Raw genomic sequence first — 21,688 nt, 5'->3', positions numbered from 1 at the left:
GGAGCAAGCAGTTCAAAAACCTTTGAAAAAAGTATTGCACAATTCCTCTTATTCAATTGTGGCACTAAAGAAAACCAAGAAGAATATCTGGACTAGATCAAAGATATGTGAAGTCTGACAATTTTAAGAGTATTGATAGCTGAAAGAACGGAAGGCATGAAACTCTTGAGGCAAAAATCCAGACCCTCAAAAAGGCAACTAGGAAAATATCAATAATTATTGATCCATACTTCATCATTGGGGCTCTATACAAATTTTTTTTTTTACCAGAAAGTATGAAGAAATAGGTATGTATTTGTACATACCACATCTTTATTCACACAACTGAATAAAAGGTATAAAGCTAAGATTATGTTGTCTATTAAAAAGCATTTGATACATTAGTGCAAAAACATTACATTAAAAGTTCTCCATTCCACCAACTGTTGTCTAAATCATACAAGATTCCTTGAAGTATGAAATAATGATAATGAGTTTGTACAGCAACCTTCTGATTATTAATATAAAGGGATGTGCATAAACAGGGAGATAGATTCTTTCTAAAAGTCTTTGCCACTATCAAAGAGAAAATCCCACAAAGTCTAAATGGAAGAGAGATTCTAGGTAGATGGTGAAAGTGTTCCTGTTTGTGAAGAATGCTGTACTGATTGGTGGGAACTTAGTATTTATGATACAGATTTCAATTAGGAGATATATAATCACTGAAGAGTTTGATTTAAAACTCTTTATTCAGGAAAAATTTAAGTATATGAAAAATGCTTATTATTATTCAGACTCCAATATCAAGTGAGATGGACCATCTACTGAAGTAGTTCATTAGTATGTATATTTTGGAAAAATTATGCACGAGAACAATGAATAGGATCCAGAACTAAACTGGAGGTGCCGGCTCATTTTGCCTTTGAAAAACTGTGCAGTGCCTTTTATATTTCAAAGAACAGATCTGAAACAAAGGCCCATTTTAAAAATATCACTGTTTTTCTGGTGATGCTATATTGTACTGTCTGGGATGTTAAAGTCTCTGAAGATTTAAAATTTTGGGTCATTCAAAGTTAATATATATGCACTAGGAGAGTATGTGTAAGCTGCAAGATGTTGCCAATAAAGGACTATTCTTCAGAAGTGGTATAAAGGAGATAATCATAAAAGAAGCGAGATTATAATGGGTGAGAGGTAATAACCGATTAGCTTGAATGCTATATTAGTACGCATGAAGAACAAGAGAAAAGCCTCCAAGAATGCTTGGTTCTTTTTTAAGGAGAATTTATGGAAGGTCACAGACAAGAGTGGATAGGTGTCTTGTCAGTACAAATTGCAGCCTATGTCAATGAAACCATAATTCTACCAATAATCAAAGCAAAAGTAATAAATATTTTTAATTTTCCAGAAGCATCTAACATTGATATGGTTCAGGATATCAGATTTTAATTTTTAACTTACTATAAGAGGAAATAATTTAATTCTCTTGTTTGGGTTGTAAAAAATGGATTATAAAAATAACAAAACACTTATAAAGGAATGAAAAACATTAGGCAAAAATGTTTAAAATAATTTATGAAAACTGAAAATAATTCATATGCTTATACTCTGACATGTTTGTATTTAAATTATTTCTTTCCCTAGAAAAACTCTTTTTCTTAGGATAGAATTGTTCAATGAATAGATGGAATTTGCAAATCTAATAAAATCTTTGAAATCTACCTGTACAGTTCAAAGGGGGAAAGAAGGTATTTATTACAGAATTATTGAATTACAGATTTATTACTAAACTGGTAATTCAGTATTATTAAGTAACAGTTACATAAAGTCTGTATAGTAAGTACTATTATATCAATTTTATAAATGGGAAAATTGGGGCTAAGTCAGAAAGTTAAGTGACTTGCCTAAAGTAACTATGTAACTAGTAACTGAGGCTGAATTTGTATTCTGGGTTTTCTAATTTTCAGGCAAGTATTAGTTTAAGAATTTATATACTTTTTTCACTATTCAAAGTAACAGTAAAATGAATTGAATCCATTTTATTTCTGATTATGAGAGGAATAGTTTCTATCAAAGTTGCCAGAAGAATATGGCACAATTATATAATCCAGTTTACTTAGAGGCAGGCCAGTTCTATACACAGAACACTGTTAACCAGGTTTTGAATAGATGGAGCTGCATTCTACAACCATAAGCCATGCCACACTTTCCATTTTTAGCACAGTATTTTGTCCATACTTCTCTCATTTAAAAAAAGGTTTTTATTTTTCAAAATATAAGCAAACAAAATTTTCAACACCCATTCTGCAAAACCTTGTGTTCCAAATTTTTCTCCCTCCCTTCCCGCCTTTCCCTTTTTTAAACAGCAACTGATCCAATATAAAAATTAGACAAGTTCAACTTTTCTAAAAATATTTTCACATATATCATGCTGCACAAGAAAAATCAAAGAAAAAAATGAGAGGAAAAAAAAAAACCCAAGCAAACAACAATAATAAAGGTGAAAATAGTGTGTTTTGCTCAACATTCAGTTTCCACAGTCCTCTCTCTCTGAATCCAGATAGTCCTTTTCATCACAAGTATTGGAATTTCTACTTCTCATTTCAACAGCTAAAGACCAGAAATACTTACCTATAGCAGAAACTGGATAATATAAAAAGAAAGCATATTTGAAATGTGGTAAAGGAAATCTCATGTGTGCCAGATTGTTTATACATATATAGAATTACATAACACCTGGCTTTTCAAGAATTCTGTTTTCTGAGCTGGTAAAAGATGGGAAAATTTACTGTTTAAGGAGTTGTAGGAAAACATCAAGCTAATTTTACTGTTGGTGGAGCTGTGAAGATGTTCAGGTATTCTGAAATACAATTAGGGATTATGCTAGAAAAGTTACTGAATTGTAAATATCCCTTAACAGAGATTCAAAAAATAGTGAGTTTGTACTCCAGAATTAGTGTTGGAAACAAAAGTCTTGGATCTGTAAAAACTTTTCTAGCAATATTATGTATCTAATAAAGTATGCTAAACAATCAGTAAAAACCTAACAAATATGCATAAATTAAGAATAAGGAATACTGCTAAGCACTAAGGAAAAAAATTAGAAACAATTGTAAAAACACTGGCAGATTTGCATGAAGTGGTATAAAGTGAAAACTATAGACACAAAAAAACCACATCTGAAATAGTCAACTTTGATTAGTAATAAATTTCTGGCTCAACACAATTCTAAAGTTAATGCTTATAACTGTAATATAAAAACTAAAGGGTAGACTCCTTTCTGAGAATTATTAAGCAACTTTTTAAAGTGTAAGAGATGGGATAACAGTGCCATTGTAGAGTTGATATCACTTGCATTCAAGACCTGCCTCTTGACAACAGTACCTATGAGTGTATGGGAATTGTCACTAAAACTTGCAATGCTTCAAGCAATATGACAGGCTTCAAGCAGGGAAGACCTGAATGTTCAAATGCACTCTCAGCCATTTACAAGCTAGCTAGGTGATTCTAGTCAAGTCATCTGTTTGCCAATTTTCTCAACTATAAAATAGGGATTATAATAGCATCTACTTACCAGAGCTGCAGCATTACATGCAATGATAATATTTACATAGCAGTTAGCACAGTGCCTGGCATAGAGTAATGACTTAATGTTCCCTTCCTTCTCTCCCTCCCCTTCCCCTTTCCCCCCACCTCTCTAAAGCTCTCAAGTCTGAGGAAGAAAGAGTTCACCCTCTTAATCAGCTGGGAAAGTTTTCACCACGGGAATTCTGCACACACAAATCACAGTTAAGGACCCCTAATCCCCCCCCCCCCAAGTATTAGACCATTATGATACACTTGGCAATAAGGCATACAAGAATCCTGTGACTTTGGTTAATGGTGATTGCAAAACTAACTCGAAACGTCATGCAAGCACGAATGAGAGAGAAATCTAGGCCAATGTGGCAATAAAAAACAGAATGACACCTCCCAGATCCAGATTCCGACCTCGGAAGGCAACTGAGGTATCATCTATAGCCCGAATCCTTTCTCTAAAAATTGCAGCCCAAAGAGATTAGGGGATTTATCTAGAATCCTATACTAACAACATGCTGCCAAATAACAGGGGGGAAAAAAAGAAAAAGAAAATTCAATTTTATTCGAATCACAAATAAATAAAAGTTGAAGGGGAAAAAAGCATTTATTAAGTACTTACTGATGCCAGTCACTGTGTCAAATGCTTTATAAAATATCTGACTGATTCGATTTTCACAATAACCCAGGGAGGAAAGTGTTAACGTTACCCCATTTTATGTTTAAAAAATCGAGGGGAAAGGCAATAGCGGTGAAGCCAGGTCTTTCCGTGGCCAGAAAAAGTCTATGGTAGAATCTGAATTCAGGTTTTCCCTACGCCATCGACAACACTATCCACTGCACCACCCAACTTAGAAAGTCCAAACCTAAAATACGCAAATTTTCTTCCGTAGAAAAGGGGAAACTCAACAAGGTAAGGAAAGCCTTATAACTTTCCCGCGTCTGTTTCCTCACCCCTAAGGGACGAGTGGATGTGGCAATGTGTACTAAATGGTCTCCAAGGTCCTTTTGAGCTCGAAATCCAGGGAAAATTGCAGTCCTAGGATGGCCGGAACAAAAATTCATTACCGCGTCCACTCCGTCGGGGCCCAGCCACGGGATTAAGGCCGTGGCGGTCATTGGCGTCTTCCACCACAGTCTTCCCTCCCACCCTACCCTCCAAAAGTCTCCAAGCCGCGTCACAAACCAGATAACCTACTCCTTCACTAGAAAGAAGTATTTTAAGGTTTCTTAAAATACCTACCTGCGTAGAATTGGGAACCGACACACTCCCCTCTTCTTTAGTCCGGGGTTGTGGCGCTTAAAGCCCGCCCCTAAACCCAGTACTTCGCTCTTATTGGCCCTATACCCTCTGTCTATCAGCTATTGCTTGTAGCGTGAGAAAGAAAGCGCCATAGTAACTAAAATAGACTACGTCTCCCAGCATGCTTCACCGGCAGCCACGGCTAGCAGAAGACGGACTTTGCTCACGAAAGCATATTGGGCATTGTGGTCTCATGGTTTAGGCAATCCTTTCATGCAAATTTGAGTAAGTCGTCAAGGAGACGCCCTTCTTATCCCCCGCCCCCTTCCCTGAACTCCAGGCCCCTTCTTGCATTTGGGGAGATGGCGGTTGTTCTTTCCCTTCCAGCTAAATATGTTTAATAGCTATCGTGACGGAGCATAGAAAGAGACTCAGTCTGGCATCACGTAGCATGTGACAGCATCGTATAAGGTGAAAAAGCCGAGATTGTACAATGATTACACCGAAAGGCCCAACCAATGTCAGATTGCCCAGTTCCTAACATCACCCCCTCCTAATTTGCCCGCGAAGTCCCCTCCCAATTTCTAAATCTAAGCTTCTATTGGTTCATTTGGATGTCATTATTTCCCTCCTCCTTTCCTAGGGTAGGGGGGGTCTTGCAAAAGTCCTCTGTCCCTCTTCACTTCCCACCTCTCTCCGCCTTTCCCACCATCCAAGTCCTCCTTTCCGAGAGGTGGGAGGGGCCACAGTCTCGGGATTGAGAGGTTGCTGCCCTTCCCCCCACATCTGTGGGCGGGGAGCAAGGTAGAAAGAGTGCAAGCGGGACTGGGGGGTAGAGTGGGGGTTAGAGAAAGAGACCGAGGTGGAGAAGGGGAGGACGCGCGAGACTGGAGGGAAGGCTAAAAGAGAGATAGGTAGCTAGATAAATAAATAGATAGGGAGGTAGATAGATAGCTAGAGTTGGTAGCTCCATAGTACGGCGGCTCGCAAGGGAGAATCCCAAGAGATCTCCGAGACTGGAGGGGATGGTGTGCGGTGCGGCGGCGGCAGCGGCAGCGGCAGCGTCTTCTTCTCTCCTCGGGGCGTGTGCCCAGCACTGATTTCTCCCCGGGGCCGCGCAGATCCCGCCCGGAGATGAGGTGGGGTGTTAGCGAAGGGCGGTGGGCTGAGGCAGTGGGGGAGGGGGCAGGAACAGAGAAAAGACTGGATCGCGGGGCTGTTGGAGGCGGCGTGTGTGTGTGTGTTTGTGTGTTTGTGTGTCTGCGCGCGCATGTGTGTGCGCGTGTGGGGAGGGGATCTCCCTGGGAGGTTACGGGGCTGGGTCGGGGGGTCGGGGAGCCATGGCAGCCAGTGTGTAGAATCGGGCAGCCTCCCTTGTGGTGTTCGCGGATTGCTCTCCGCGACCCTTCTGGTCGCCCTTGGCCCCCAGCCCGAGCTCGGGCTTCCCCGCGCCCTGCCCTTCTCTTTCGTCCTCCTCTTTCGTCGCCGAGGCGGGCAGGGCCGGGGTGAGGGATGGGCTCGAGGCCCCAGGGGAGATGAAGGACTGGAAGAAGGGAGACCTTGGCGGTGATTTGTAGTTGGGAGTCCCGGGTGAGGGCAATTTGTTTGGCGATTTGGGCTTCAGATTAATCGGGCCTCAACACCTGGCTGGGAAAAGAGCAGCCCTCTTCCCTTATTCCTTCCCCACCCCGCCCCCCTACGTGTTGGGGGGTGGTGGTGGAAGAGCTGGATCCTTCTTCTACAAGCCTTCCCCTTCCCCCACTCCTCCTGTAGTCTTGGTTAGGTTTGATAATCTAAGCCATAACCTCCCCAGTTTTCTTGGCAAAGCTATGGCTCACTGACTTAGGTTTTTCAATCTTTTCTCCTTGGCTCATCCTTATCTAGGTTTCGCAAAAACCAGAGTCACTGAAGGACACCGATCCTATTTTAATATATATGCTCTTACTGTTATCTCCCTCTCTGGTGATAACCACCAGAGGCATGGTTTCTCATCTTGCTCTTCATCTTGCTGCTTTTGCTTCTCACTTTCCCTCCTTTCCCCCGGCACTCAGTTTTATGTTGTAATCAGTTGTGTCTCCTGACTGGATAAGGTCATTACCAATTGTGCGTGTTTGTATGTGTGTTCTCCTGTTTTTCCTTTTTCCCTTTCTACTTGTATAGTTTTATGATTCCAACTGAAAGAACGATTGCTGTGTCCCCTACCTAGAGGAGGACACGACCAATTAAACAAGAAAATGTAGTTGGAACCCTCAGGAAAAGGAAACCAATATGGGATCATCATCCTTTTCCTTTAGTTCTGTTTGTCTTTGAATGAGGAGACAACTTTATAGATTACATTTCCTATGGGTATCTTTTGTTCTAGCTCAACTGTGTGTGTGTGTTTTTATGAAAATAAGATTTCGCTTTTTAGGAAACAGATTAGTTGTGATAGCATTCATTGGGTTAAGGCTATTTGCAGATTTTCTCCCAAGGGCATTTTGGTATATTGTTCAAACAGGAAAACTTCATTTAGTATCTACTAGTTATCATTTACTTTTTGTGAGGAAAAAAAAAGAAATTTAAATATAACATGAAGAATTTCTAAACTTGGGGGTTTTGTCTGATTGGTCTTCCACCTTTTTAAGTATATTTTTTTTGGGGGGGAGGAAGATATTCCTCTTGTCCTTACATTTATTTTGCTTATAATTCATTGTTGGAAATAGAGTGTTTATCCATATGAAGATAGAATACTTCATTGCCCTTTGGATCATTCCCAACTTTGACATTTTAGATGTTGTGACATCTGAAACCTTTCAGTATCAAGAGAGAGAGTTAAAGATGAAGAATTTCTGTGCTGGGGATTATTTTGGGTTTGTTGTAGACTATATACTTACTCAAATGCAATCCAATTCATTCTGGTCTCAACTCAATTGTCTTATCGTACCTATTCCAGATATACATTATGTTGAATGAATCCCATTAAACTCTGTCCTTGGCAGACATCTGAAATATTGTGTTGAGTTCTGGGTACCATGGGTTAAGAAGGGCATTATAAGCAAAGAGGGCAATTGGGATAGTGAAGGCATGTTTTTGCCAGGAGAAAAGACTCAGGAAGCTATGTGTTCAATGGAGGGGTAGTCATGTGTTCTGTTTGGCCCCAGAGGAAAGAAGAACTAAGAGCTATGTCGGTATTGGTTGTAAAGAGGCAGATTTCAGCTTAAGATTGTGAAAAAATTTTCAACAATTAGAGCTGTCCAGAAATGGAACGGGTTACCTTGAGAGGTAGTAATTTCCTCTTCCTTGAAGCTTTTAATCACAAGTTAAAAGCTGACCACCTGTTGTGTATGTTGTAAAGGGGATTCTTTTAGACCAGATGGCCATTAAGGGTTCTTTAACTCTCAAATTATTTTATTCTTAGCAATCCAATTCTCAGATATAGTATCTAGTCACTCTTCTCACTTCCAGGCATATATCATGAAATGACTCTTGAATATTTTGAAGTGTATGTTGCATAGATACCTGAAAATTAATGCCTAATACAAACTCCTTAATTTTTCACCTGTAAAACCTCTAAATTCTTTAACTCTTCAGGGCACTTTTGATCTATATTCTTTCTAGTTTTGTAACTACTATCCTTTATTTATCTTGTCAAATCAGCCTCCACATGATCTCATATTCTATTTTTTTCTACTGGAAAAACTGTTACCCTAGTTCAGGTCCTCATTTTCTCTTATTGGATTATTGCAATAGCTTCCTACCTGGTCTCTAATTTCTTTTAATCCATTCTCCCCACAGCTGTGAAATTGATGTTCCTAAAGCACAGGTCTGATCATGTTACTTCCTTACTCAATGAATAAACTCTAGTAGCTCCCCTGTTGGGCAGCTCAAATCTGGCCTCAGAGACTTACTAGCTGTATGATCTGAAAAAGTCATTTAACTCTGCCTGTTTTTCCTCATCCATAAGCTGAATTGAAACTAGCATCTATGCCAAGAAACCTCCAAAAGGGTTCATGGAGACTCAGACATAACTGAATATCACAACCTCAGCATCAAAATCTCTTTTACATCTTGGGTCAACTATAAAGTACTCTGTTTGGCATTTAAAGCCCTTTCTAACATGGCCCCATCTTTCTTTTGCAGCCTTCTTATACTTTATTTTCCTTTTTGTATACTATATAGTCCAGACATACATGTCTATGCATTTCTTACATACATGATTTGCCCTCTGTGCCTTTCTATTGGTACTTTCTCATCTCTGCCTCTCAGAATCCCTCATCTTCTTCAAAGATCAGCTAAGGTGCTACTTTTTCTCCCTCTTCTCCGTTCTTTTCCATTTTCTCCTCCAAATAATTTTGCATATACCAATATAAGTATGTATTATCTCCCCTTGCTAGATTATAAATTATTGGAAGGCAGTGATTATTTTGGTTTTTTGCCTTCACAGCCCTGTTTCCTAGTACAGTGCCTGGCACATAGTAAAGATATGCTTATCACACTGTTTTAACAATTTTAACTTTTAAACTTCCATTTGATCTCAATAAGAGAGAGGATTGCTGAATAGTTATCTTTACATTATCTGGGAATCTTATTTGATCTTAACATATGCATGACATTCCTTGTTGGTAGAGAGCATTTCAAGCTTCATTTGGTTTACTCTGTTAAATGCTTTTTTATTTTTATCTAATAGTAAACACAGAAGATCTTCTATTCTTGGGACTTATGTAGAGAGACTTGAGTTATTATAAAGATATATTCTAATATAGAAACTTTGCAAAAGCCCATTTCCCCCCATTTTCATCAAGATTAGTCTAGATACATGTATAAGTTTCATTGTTATAAAGATTTCATTAAGACAAGAGAATAAGGTGAAAGATACTATTGTCCTCTTGATTCTTTTTTTTTTTTTTTTTTTTTTTTTTTTTTTTTAGGTAATGTCTGTGATTCACCAATTTTGTCCTCATTCTCTTCTTCTCTTTGATGAAATATTTTATAAAACAAGCCAGAAAATCTTCATGCCCACTGAGCAGTTCTTCTATGGAGAATCTGTAGAACATAGAAAAAAATTTTTTTGGAATAAGGTGGTTTGAACAGATTGTGATCTATGTACTAACTAGAGCCTAACAGTTTAGTTAATGATCACTGATCCTTTTGAAATAAATAGTAAGTGATGTTGAGGGTGGTGATGATGGTGATACAAAATCTAGGATTTGTAATCTGGCCTCTTGTTTCTTATTCCTAGCTAACTTTTATTTCATATCATCATCATTTATGATTACTTTCTTTCCCATTTCCTCCTCATTATACCTACTTTTGTAGCAAAACCAAAAGAGAGGGGAGGGGGAATCAGGTTTTTTTTTAAATGAACTTTTAACATGATGATAATATGCAAAGAACAGAAAAAAGAGGATTGCATATGAATCTGTCACCTTCCCATTATATTTTAAAGGTGTTTTAGTTTAATACAAAACTGTCCTAGTCATCTGTTAATACCTTTAAACTTCTTTTGGATTTTTCTATTTAATTTATAAATGTTTGATTGATAGTCTTTGCTGTTTTCCCCTCCAATCATCATCACTATCCAATCATTTTTCTCAATAATTCCACCCCTCCAATAGTTTTCTTGTCACAAATTAGTATAGTCTAGTAGAACATATTGACATAGTAGGCATGTCTGAATGTGTATTTTTTATTCAGGACCTTATTCATCTCTCTGTCAAAGTGTGGGAAACAAGTTCTCTCATATATTTTGAAGTCACCATTGGTCATTGCCCATTTTTACATGATGGATATTCGTTGGTTTCCATTTCTTTACTATAATAAAAGGTGTCACTATAAATATTTTTGTTTATAGGGATCTTTTTCCTGTCTTTGAATTCTTTGGGGTATATCTAGTAATGATATTGGTGGTTCAAAGAATATGAATAGTTGAGTGATTTTGGGGATTTAATTTCAAACTGAATTTCAGAATGTTTAAACCAATTTATAGATCTATCATTAGTGCTTCAGTTTGCCCACTTTCCCAAGATGCCTCCAAAATCCCCTCCTTCCATTTTTTAATCATCTTTGCCAATTTGAAGGACATGAATAGGGAACCTGAGAATTGTTTTAATTTGATAGGTATTTTTCTTAACTCATATACGTGACTGTCATAATTATATGATTTTCAGTTTTATTTTATATCCTTTGCATTTATCTTTCACATGTCATTTTCCTGATTTTATTTACTCTTTCACTTTATATGTCTGGCCATGCTTTTCTCATTTTTTATATTTGTTTTTTCTTGCCATATTTATTGCATTCATGCATCCAGTTTGTTTGGCCATTGCCCAATTTGTGAGCAATTACTTAGTTTCTCACTTTTTTGTTAACATTAAAAAACACTTCAATTAATATTTTTTACATTTCTATTCATTTTGCATAAACTAGAAATTACTTGTAATTACAAATTTTTTTCATAGTTACAAATTGTTTTCCAGAATAGTTGGACAAAGTCATAGCTCTACTAACAAATTAGTGTGCTTGTCTTTCACAGCTCCTCTGCCATTGACTATTTCCATCTTTGCCAGTTTGTTGGGTGTGAGGTTAAAATCTCACGTATTTTGATTTGCATTTTTATTGTTAATAGTTTGGATGTATAAAGTTAATAGTTTGCTGTTATTTTGAGAACTATTTGTTCATATCCTTTGTTTATCTAGTGCTTGATCTTATACATCTGTGTTATATTTCTCATTACTTTGAATGTGAAATACTTATTAGAGTTATATACAATGCAAAGATTAGCTTTCCAGTCAATAGATTGTCTTATATAAGTTGCATTGATTTTGTTTTTTAATTTTGCATAATTAAAATATTTTATCTTTTGTGATTTTTTTTTCTTGATGAAATATATCTAAGGGGGGAATTTTTTTCTTATTTCAGAAAAGGTGAATTTCTTAATATTGTTGAGAAAAGATGGCACAAAAATGATTCTTTTTCTTAGTAAGGTGATATAACTAGTAATAGGAAAAGCTGGAGCTATGACCTACCTCTCTTTGATTTGAAAGGGGGTGCTCTCAATCTTGAAGTGGAAAAGTTATTTTATTAGAATATCTTTGTTTTTAGATCAATTTGCTACTAAAGCTCAAACTATTTTTATTTTTTCTTCCATGCTGATCAGTGTCAAAGGAAAAGAATGTGATTCCCCTTTGCCCCCCTCCCCTTTTTTTCTGCTTCTCTTTGTGAAGTTTCTTATTTGAATAGTACAGTCTTTTGAATTATATTGAAGTTATTTTTCATTCTTCAGCAAAAGGAAATAGGAAGTTTGAGATGAGGAGGCTTTAAGTTAGACTAAAATTTGAGAGACATTGAATTTTTGTGAATAATTTCACAATGTAGTGACATTGAAATTTCTACAGCTTCTCCCATCTCACTCCAAAGCATCAGTTTTCGTGATTGTCTGTAGTAAGAGATCTAATTTGATAAATATGTGTGGTGACATAGATATGTATGTGTGTGTGTCTATATATATATATATATATATATATATATATATATATATATATATATATGTATATGTATATGTATATATATATATATATTCATTATTTCTGATTTATCTTTTTGAGAATTCTTGAGGTATGACCTCCAAAAATACTTATTTTGACTAAATGAGAGAGGAAATTGGCAAATGTTCAGAACATTCAAGGTTTGTGAATTTTTGTTTAACTCTTTCTCTCTCTCTCTCTCTCTCTCTCTCTCTCTCTCTCTCTCTCTTTTTTTTGAAGCTGGAGTTAAGTGACTTGCCCAAGGTCACACAGCTAGGAAGTGTTAAGTGTCTGAGATCAGATTTGAACTCAGGTCCTCTTGAATTCAAGGCTGGTGCTCTATACACTGCGCCACCTAGCTGCCCCCAAATTTTTGTTTAACTCTTAATAAACATCTGGCACTATTCTAAATATACCTTCAAAGAGCTTACATTCTTAAGCAGGGGACAACATGGACATAAATAGGTATGTAGAAGGTACATATAACAACAAATAACTTTTAAGAGGAAGGCCCTGTGAAACCTTCAGGTAGAAGATGAAATTTGAGCTCAGTCTTGAATGAATCTTGGACTTTTAAGAGACTAAAGTCAGGAGATTAAGGGAGAGCATTCCTGGCATGGAGATGGAATGTCATATTTGAAGAGCAGCAAGGAGACATCATGATAACTATGCTGTAGAGGGGAATTATATACCTAAGAGTTTGGAAAGATGAGGCTAAACATAACTTATATTTGAACTTAGAAATGATAGGGAGGCACTGCAATTTATTGAATTAGGAGCATTACAGGTTATACTGTGCTTTAGGAAAATCACTTTGGTAGTTATTTGGAGTATGAATTAGAGGTGAATTTGATTTTGAGTTGCCCATCATGCAACAAGCTCAGAATGTCCATTAAAGTTTTTTTGTAAAGTTCAGGAGCTCAAGAAAAAGTCAGTCTAGATTTAGAAATCTGGGAGTAATGTGAGTAAAGATGATAATTGAAGTCATGTGAAACTAATGAGATGATCAAGTAGAATAGAGAGAAAAGAGTCCCTGAGAAATTTCTTGGAACATACTAACAGTTTAGTGGGTATAACATTCATGATGATACAACAAAGGAGACTACTCAGAAGGTGCGTTTAGACAAGAACCAAGAAACAGTGACATACAAATTCAAAAGCAGAAAGGCTGTTTTAAGATGAAGGACTGGTCGTCATTATCAAATGCTACATGAGAATTGAGAAAAGGCCATTAGTTATGGCAAATAAGAGACTGTTAGTAACTTTGGAGAGAGGATTTTCATTTGAATTATACCCAAAAACTAGATTGCAGAGTTTAAAAGAGCATGAGTAGAGACAGACTGGAGGCACTGAGGATAGATGGCCTTTCCAAGAAATTAAGTTGAAAAGAGGAAAAGAGCTATAGAATAGCTGCAGACTGGGATGATAGAATCTCAGTGAAGTTTTTTAAAGGATAGGGGAGACTTAGCCAGATACTTTGTATTGTGCAATAGAGTATTAACTAATAGTAGCAAATTAGTTTCCACAAAACATGCTTGTCATTCTTTGAAATGTTTTTTGCTATTGGCAAATATGTAGCAATTTCCATTTTCTTGGTACTTATCACTAAAATAAGAATTGTTTCTGATGTCATTCATTGCTTATAAAGATTCTTGGATCTTTTGTGGATGAGAGGTTGTGGAAGAAAGATTAATAACTTTCATCTTTGATTTTTTAAAGCTTCTTAAAACTTGTTAATTATCTGAAAGGGAAAAATGTATGGACTGGCTTTCTCGACTTTTTTTTTTTTTACTGAGGTCTTCGCTTATTTCTCAATTTTTTTTTTTTTAATCCTTTTGCTTTTGTTACTGGAACTTCTGATTAGATCTTTAGTTTGTCAGACCTTGTTTTTTTCTTTTTAACTTCTTTATACGTATTAGTGTGCAAATGTCACATACACAAATGTACATGTGCAAATATATGTGTATGTACCACATGCATATGTTATGTACATGTGTGTATTGTATTTTTTTCTCTTAACTAACTTATAAAATCCTCAAGGGCAAAGGTCTCTTATTGTTGTTTTTTGTTATTTGGTCATTTTTCTGCCCTGGCTCTTCCTGATGTCATTTGGTATTTTCTTGGTAAAGATACTGGAGTGGTTTTCCATTTCCTTCTCCAGCTCATTTTACCTATGAGGAAACTGAGACAAACAGGATTTAAGTGACTTGCCCAGGGTCACAGTAAGTGCCTGAGACCAGATTTAAACTCAGGTCTTTTTGACTCAAACCTAACTTTTATTCATTTTGTATAAGTTTCTTAAATCTTTGTATAAATCAATCAATAATCATTTGTTAAGTACCTCCTATCCTTCACTAAATTGCTTAAGCATCCATCTATTTAACACTTAAATGTCCCTTAAAGTTCAGTGTGTATCTAAAAACAGTGAAAAGTATTTCTATGTGATTTGTGGGATCCATTCAATTATGCCTTAGATAGGAACTTTTTTTTTTTTTTTTTTTTTTTCAAAATGGAGGGGGCCTATCAGGATGCATGTCAGAAACTTTTGGAGGTAAACTGAGGGAATACTCCCTTATAAAACACTTAGCTTCAGGCCCTGAAACTTAAATTTATACTAGCAGAAATAAATCCTAGATTATCTGTAGTAAGATGCTCCTGCCTATGATTAAGATTAAGGTCATTCCATGAAAATAGATTTTCTCAGAAAAAACGGAAATTCCTAATTCCTTTTTTTTTCTTTTTTGCTGAGACAATTGAGATCAAGTGACCTGCCCAGAGTCACACAGGTAGCAAGTGTTAAGTGTCTGAGGCCAAATTTGAACTCAAGTCCTCCTGACTTCCAGATTGGTGCTCTATCTACTGTGTCACCTAGCTGCCCCTAAATTCCTAATTCTAAAAGTATTATTGAAATATATATTCTATTCCATTTAATAACTGGACAATAAAAAAATGCCATCTTTGTGCTTGATCCTATGTCTTAGAAGTTGTAACTAATAGTTATACATTAAAATAATTATTATATGTACAAATCCAATTAAAATATATGAAAGTACAAATACATTTTTGTATGCATATTTGTATACATATAAACAAATATATATGTCACAAAGTTCATATACAACACCAATATAATTGTCAAATATATATTACAAAGGCAGCATGACTTAATGGATAAAGTCCTGCCTCTTATACAAAACTGATTTTATTACACTGGGCAAATCACATAACCTCTCAAGTGCCTCAGGCACCTCTTAAATAAATAGTAGAGAAGGGGCCAATCTGGATTAATAGAGGAAGGTGTTTTTTTTTTTTTTCCTGTTTGCTAGAAGTCACTAATCATTTAATGGGTTTTTTTTTTTTTTTAATGATGTGGGTGGGCTCAGGAAGACTTGGGTTCAAGTTCAGAATGATAAAATAATGACTTCTATTGTTTTAGTGTTCTAGGCTACTCTCTAAAATTACAAGTTGCCAAGAGGGTATTCATTTCCCTATACCAATGTAATCATTGGTCCATTCCATACCCCTCCCCCCCCCCCCCCACACACACACGTGTGAATTGTATAGAGCACTGGTCCTGGAGTTAGAGACTCATATTTCTGAGTTCAAATCTGGCCTCATGCACTTAATCCAATGTGTGTATACTTAATATATACACTTAATAGCTCTGTGACCCTGAGCAAGTTTCTTATTCCTGTTAGTTTTAGCTTTTGAGTTAGGGGAAATAGCAAACTATTCCATTTCTTTGCCAAGAAAATTCTAACTAAATAAAGTCATGAATGGTCAAACATGGTTGAAATGACTGACATACACACACACACACACACACACACACACACACATATATATATACACACACTGTATATTTATATACATATAATACATATAAAATAAATATATATACAGTTTATCTGATTTTGGCAAAGTTTGTCATTCTCTGGATATGGTGAGATATACAAGATAATTCAGTTGGATGGATTCAGAACTAGCATCATGATTAGACTCAAAAAAGGAGCGGCTACTGTTTACTGTCATTGTGACAGGTGGAATACTCCTGGGATTTGTGTTTAACCTGATGCTGTTTAATATTTCTCTTATTGACTTAAAGACATAGATGGCATGCTCATCAACTCTGCAGATGACACAAAGCCTGGAGGGACAGCTGACCCACTGGATGATAAGTCAGGATCCAAAAAAAGACCTTGACATGCTACAACACTGAACTTAATCTAAAAAGAGGAAATTTATTGGGCATAAATGCAAAGTCTTAAAGTAAAAAAAAAAATAAAAAAATTTAAAGCTGACTTCTAATTACAAGAGGGAAGTCTGCTTTGACAACAATTTTTTGTTGTTGTTGTTGTTTTTTTAATTAAGTAAGTAAATTAATTTTTACAAAAATTTCATGCATAGGTGATTTTCCAGCATTGACAATTGCAAAACCTTTTGTTTCAACTTTTCCTCTCTTTCCCCCCACCCCTTCCCCCAGATGACAGGTTGACCAATACATGTTAAATATGTTAAAGTATAAGTTAAATACAATATATGTATACATGTCCAAACAGTTATTAACAATTTTTCTATAAAAAAATTTTGGGTTTTAGGGGACTATAATCAATCAGCAGTATGTTATTATTCCCCTCTCCTCCCAAAAGCTAATGAATGAGTGAAATGAACATTTAAATGATAACTTTGTGTTGAGCAATTTGCTAATTAAACCCTGAATATAGTTTCATAAGTAAGATAGATAGTTCTTACCTCAGCTAATGAGTAATAGGAACTTACATTCTAATTGGAAGACACTACATATGTGAGGGAATAAAGCTAGGAAAGGGAATTTTAGTCTCTGAAATCAGAGGGATAGTGAATCTTTTGGGATTCTAGCTTAAAATACTCTTTACAGAAGTCCTGGTAGTATGGATTAATTACCCTGCCTGGAACTAGAGAGGTAGAAAACTGAGGTTGGATAGAGGGGATGTTGTTATTGTTTGTCCTTTATTCTTGAAGAATAACATGATTTTGATGGGGTGATTCCATGACATGCAAGTGAATTAGATTTGAGTGAGGGGGACCTAAGCTAGTTCACCAGCCTCAATTTCTCCTACAAAACTGATTGAATGCAAGGGCAAGATAGATGGCCCTTAGATGCAGTGGGAGACCTTAACCTTTTTAAGTTAAGGTCTTTAACTCCAATATATCCAGGAAGGAAGGAAGCAAACAAGTTAGCTAGCTCTGTTGCCTTGTGCTCAGTGAGGCAGCTTCTATCTATAGAGGTTGTTTGTCCTTTATTCTCTAAGATGACCATGACATCAGGAAGGTGATAACCATGATGGTTGAGATAGAGTATATATGCCTAAACCATTAAAGAAGATGTTAAGATGGCTCTGGTAGATAGCTGGATACATATAAAACATGATCTGCTCTGTGCCAGGCTAGATCTAGTAGGCTATGTTTTCCTCATTTGTCATTAGAGATAGCTATGCCCCAGGATAGAAGTTTTAAAGGTTGAATGGATTAACTGCATTGTAAGATCCATCTTAAAAGGCATTGTTCCTGGTGAACAAAATAGTGATTGCAGCAGAGTGGAAGACAATATTTGCTCACATAGCTTTTGGACAAGTTCCATATATTTTTCCATATATTTTGCTTTGGGTGTTCACACATAATCTTTAATCAGGATTGCTCAGCCCTAGAGTAGGAGTTCCAAAACTGAGGATTTTAATAAAAGAGTGAAGAACAGCTGAGCAGTGCAGTGGTTAGAGCAAAGGAACTAAAATATGAAAGAACTGAATTCAGATTTTCCCTTAGACATATTAGTTGTGACATTGGACAAATCAACTTAATCTTTGCCTATTTCAGTTTTTTCATCTGTAAAATGGAGATTAAAAATAGCATCTACCTCTCAGAATTGTTAAGAGAATAAAATGAGACAACATTTATAAAGCACTTTGCATACCCTTATCAGATCTTATCTGGAATATTGTATTCAGTTCTGTGATCCACTGTGTAGGAGGACATTGATGAACTGGATAGTGGCTAGAGGATATTAAGGTTGATTAAAGGAACTAGACATATTTAGTCTGGAGAAGAGAAGACTTGGGAAATATGTGATAATCTCAAGTATTTGAAGGTAAGTCATGTGGAAATGAGATTAGATTTGGTCTTTTTATCTATATATGGCAGAATCAGGAATAACTGGTGAAAGTTGTAGAGGCTGTTGTCTTTCGTTATTGAAGACAACCACTGATAGCAGTGAGTGAATTGTGAGTGAATTGGATTCACAGGAGACACAGCTGCACAGGCTTTAAGCCTCATTCTCTACCCCAGTGTCATCAGAAACTAGTGCCCAAGACATAGGTCCAGATTATTAGCTGTGGTTTAGGATGCAGTGGAAGAAGACCTTGAGCTTTTTAAGCTAAGATCTTTCCCAGGTCTAACTGTAAGCCAACACCCATTCAGTAATTAATTAAAGGCTAAGTAGAATGGAGGCCAACCATAGCCTACTTTGTGTGAGTTTTGTGGAACTCAACACCGGGAAATGAGTGTGGACCACAACATAGTATTTACACACTTTCTGTTATTGTTTGCTTGCATTTTTGTTTTTCTTTCCAGGTTATTTTTACCTTCTTTCTAAATCCAGTTTTTCTTAAGTAGCAAGACAACTGTATAAATATGTATACATTTATTGTTTTTAACATATACTTTAACATATTTAACATGTATGGAACTACCTGCTATCTAGGGGAGGAGTGGCGGGAAGGAGGGGAAAAGATGGAACAAGTTTTTGCAAGGGTCATTGTTGAAAAATTATCCATGCAAATATTTTGTCAATAAAAAGCTATAAAAATAATTTTAAAAGGGAGTTTTATACAGAGGTAAATTTAGGTTACATGTTAATGAAAACATCCTAGCACTTAGAGGTATTGGAAAATGGATTGAACTGAACATAGAAGGTGATGTATTTCCCTGTTTCCTTTTCCATCCCTCTTAGAGTTCTTTGGGCAGAGGCTACATAACTATTTGTCAGGGATATAGAGTTGTAAGGTTTGCAAAGGTCTTTACAAACATTAGTTCATCTGATCCTCACCAGAACAGTGAGGTTTGGTGTTTTCCTTATCCTTGTCTTTTTTTTTTTTTTTTTTTTTTTTTTTAAATAGGTGAGGAAATTGAGATTCAGTTTCAAAGTGACTTGTTCAGTCACACTACTATTCAGTGACTGTGAGTAAGGTTTGAATTTAAGTTCTCCTAGCTATAAATTGAAAATTCTATTTACTATGTCATGCTGTCTTTTTTAAAAATAGCTTTTTATTTACAAAACATGCATGAATAATTTTTCAATATTGATCCTTGCAAAACCTGTTCCAACTTTTCCCCTCCTTTCCCCCCCTCCCCCTAAATGGCAGTTAGCTCAATACATATTAAATATGTTAAAATATATGCTAAATCCAATATATGTATACATATTTATAGTTATCTTGCTACACAAGAAAAATTGGATCTAGAAAGAAAGGGAAAAAAAAACTTGTGAAGGAAAACAAATGTAAGCACACAATAACTGAAAGAGTAGAAATGCTATGTTGTGGTCCACACTCATTTCCCATAGTTCTCTCTCTGGGTGTAGCTGATTCTTTTCATTACTGAACAATTAGAACTGGTTTGAATCATCTCATGGTTGAAGAGAGCTACATCCATCAAAGTTGATCATCATATAATCTTGTTGCTGTGTATGATGATCTCCTGATTCTGATTATTTCACTTAGCATCAATCATGTAAGTCTCTTCAAGCCTCTCTGAAATCATCCTTCTGGTCATTTTTTACAGAACAATAGTATTACATAGCATTCACATACCATAATTTATTCAGCCATTCTCCAGTTGATGGGTATCCATTCAATTTACAGTTTCTAGCCACTACAAAAAGGGCTGGCCACGAACATTTTTGCATGTGTGGGTCCCTTTCCCTTCTTTAACATCTCTTTGGGATATAAGCCCAATAGTAACACTGCTGGATCAAAGAGTGTGCACAGTTTGACTTTTTGAGCATAGTTCCAAACTGTTCTCCAGATTGGTTGGATTCGTTCACAGCTCTACCAGCAATATATCAGTGTCCCAGTTTTCCTACATCCCCTCCAACATTCCTCATTATCTTTTCCTGTCATCTTAGCCAATCTGAGAGGGACTTAGTGGCATCTCAGTGTTGTCTTAATTTGCATTTCTCTGATCAATAATGACTTGCAGCACCTTTTCATATGTATGTCATGCTGTCTTAAAGATAGTAAGTAGGTAATCTTGATATTTTAAATAAACTGAATTCTCCATCCATGGAAGTGAAGGCATATGATTTGGGCTTTTTTTTTTTTTTTTTTTTTTTTTTTTAGTAGTAGTAATGATAAATTTATTCTGATTCAGCTGTATTTTTTTTTTTTTCTTTCCAAGTCCTTCTTGGAATTGGAAATTTTATATTTTGTTTAGTTAAAAACATAAAAATTGGCATATAAAGAAATCAAGCACTGGATCATGACCCTTAGTTTCATTATCCCCAGGCTTTAACTAACTAAATTAACTGATTTGTGGTAGTGGATGCAACATTTGATTATATCAAAATAAAAACTAGTTACTTTTTGTGAACCTTAGGTAAATTGTTTTTTCTTTTTAAATTACATATTCACTGAGAAATTTAGACAAGAGATGTGAAACCATAGCCTGGGGGCCATATTCTGTCCATAATATTCCCACTGCAGAGAATCATATTAAAAATATAATTAGGAAATATTTTAAAAATAAGTAAAAATACAACAAAACATAGCTAATAAATAATTTTCTAAGTCAGTGTGCAGCCACAGTGATCCTTATGTATCTGACAACAGTGGTTTAGATTTAGAAAAGTATATGGAAAAATAACATCAATATATTATAAACAAAGAACTTTTTGTAAAGGCAAGTAGTTGCTTTATGTTTCTTACAGTAATGACTTATTCATTTTGATCCAGATATTTTGTAAAATATAAGTAAGCCATTTTCCTTTTCAACCAAGTAAGTGATTATTAAAAGTAAAATTGCTGTTCCTTAAAAAAAAAAAAAATTGAAACTCTGCATCTGTCTTTGGCCTACCTAGATTATGTTAATTTTACATAAAATATTTAAATATATAGAAGCAGCTTAGTGTAAAATTACTAGGGAACAGTTCTCAGAGGTAGGAAGACTTCTTTCACTTCTGATCTCTGAAATATATTACCTTTGTGATCCTGGACAAGGCACTTTGGTCAACTTAAAATTCAACATTACAGGTAAAGTGCTGAGCTGTGTTGGTGGGGAGAATTTTCTTAATTGGAACTTTCTATATATATCAATGAAACCACAGGGCACTAGTCCTTATCCCCATGCCGATGTAGTT

At 35.8% G+C, this 21,688-nt stretch overlaps 2 protein-coding genes and 1 long non-coding RNA gene across 11 annotated transcripts in view; 1 reads left to right on the top strand and 2 right to left on the bottom strand.

Moving 5' to 3' along the window:
• Positions 1–4,981, bottom strand: part of CRYZL1 (crystallin zeta like 1) — a 60,999-nt gene extending 56,018 nt beyond the window's left edge. For all 8 annotated transcript variants that reach the window (XR_012488017.1, XM_074300720.1, XM_074300718.1 and 5 more), the window contains exon 1: positions 4,799–4,981. The gene's annotated coding sequence lies outside the window, so the exon portion shown is untranslated. The remainder of the gene's footprint in view (positions 1–4,798) is intronic.
• A 556-nt stretch (positions 4,982–5,537) lies between these two features.
• Positions 5,538–21,688, top strand: part of ITSN1 (intersectin 1) — a 242,744-nt gene continuing 226,593 nt past the window's right edge. The window contains exon 1 of one of the 2 annotated variants that reach the window (XM_074300709.1): positions 5,538–5,602. The gene's annotated coding sequence lies outside the window, so the exon portion shown is untranslated. Of the gene's footprint in view, positions 5,938–21,688 lie in introns of both variants that reach the window. The other variant, XM_074300707.1, reaches the window with a different exon arrangement.
• LOC141561300 (uncharacterized) overlaps positions 9,599–21,688 on the bottom strand; it is a 105,722-nt gene continuing 93,632 nt past the window's right edge. Inside the window, exon 3 of the long non-coding RNA XR_012488018.1 lies at positions 9,599–9,820. This is a non-coding gene — a long non-coding RNA (uncharacterized LOC141561300). The remainder of the gene's footprint in view (positions 9,821–21,688) is intronic.

This window comes from Sminthopsis crassicaudata, chromosome 3, assembly GCF_048593235.1.
Source record: "Sminthopsis crassicaudata isolate SCR6 chromosome 3, ASM4859323v1, whole genome shotgun sequence".
Lineage (NCBI taxonomy): Eukaryota > Metazoa > Chordata > Mammalia > Dasyuromorphia > Dasyuridae > Sminthopsis > Sminthopsis crassicaudata.
The sequence above is the reverse complement of the archived record's forward strand: the minus strand, read 5'-3'. Positions and strand labels throughout refer to the sequence as shown.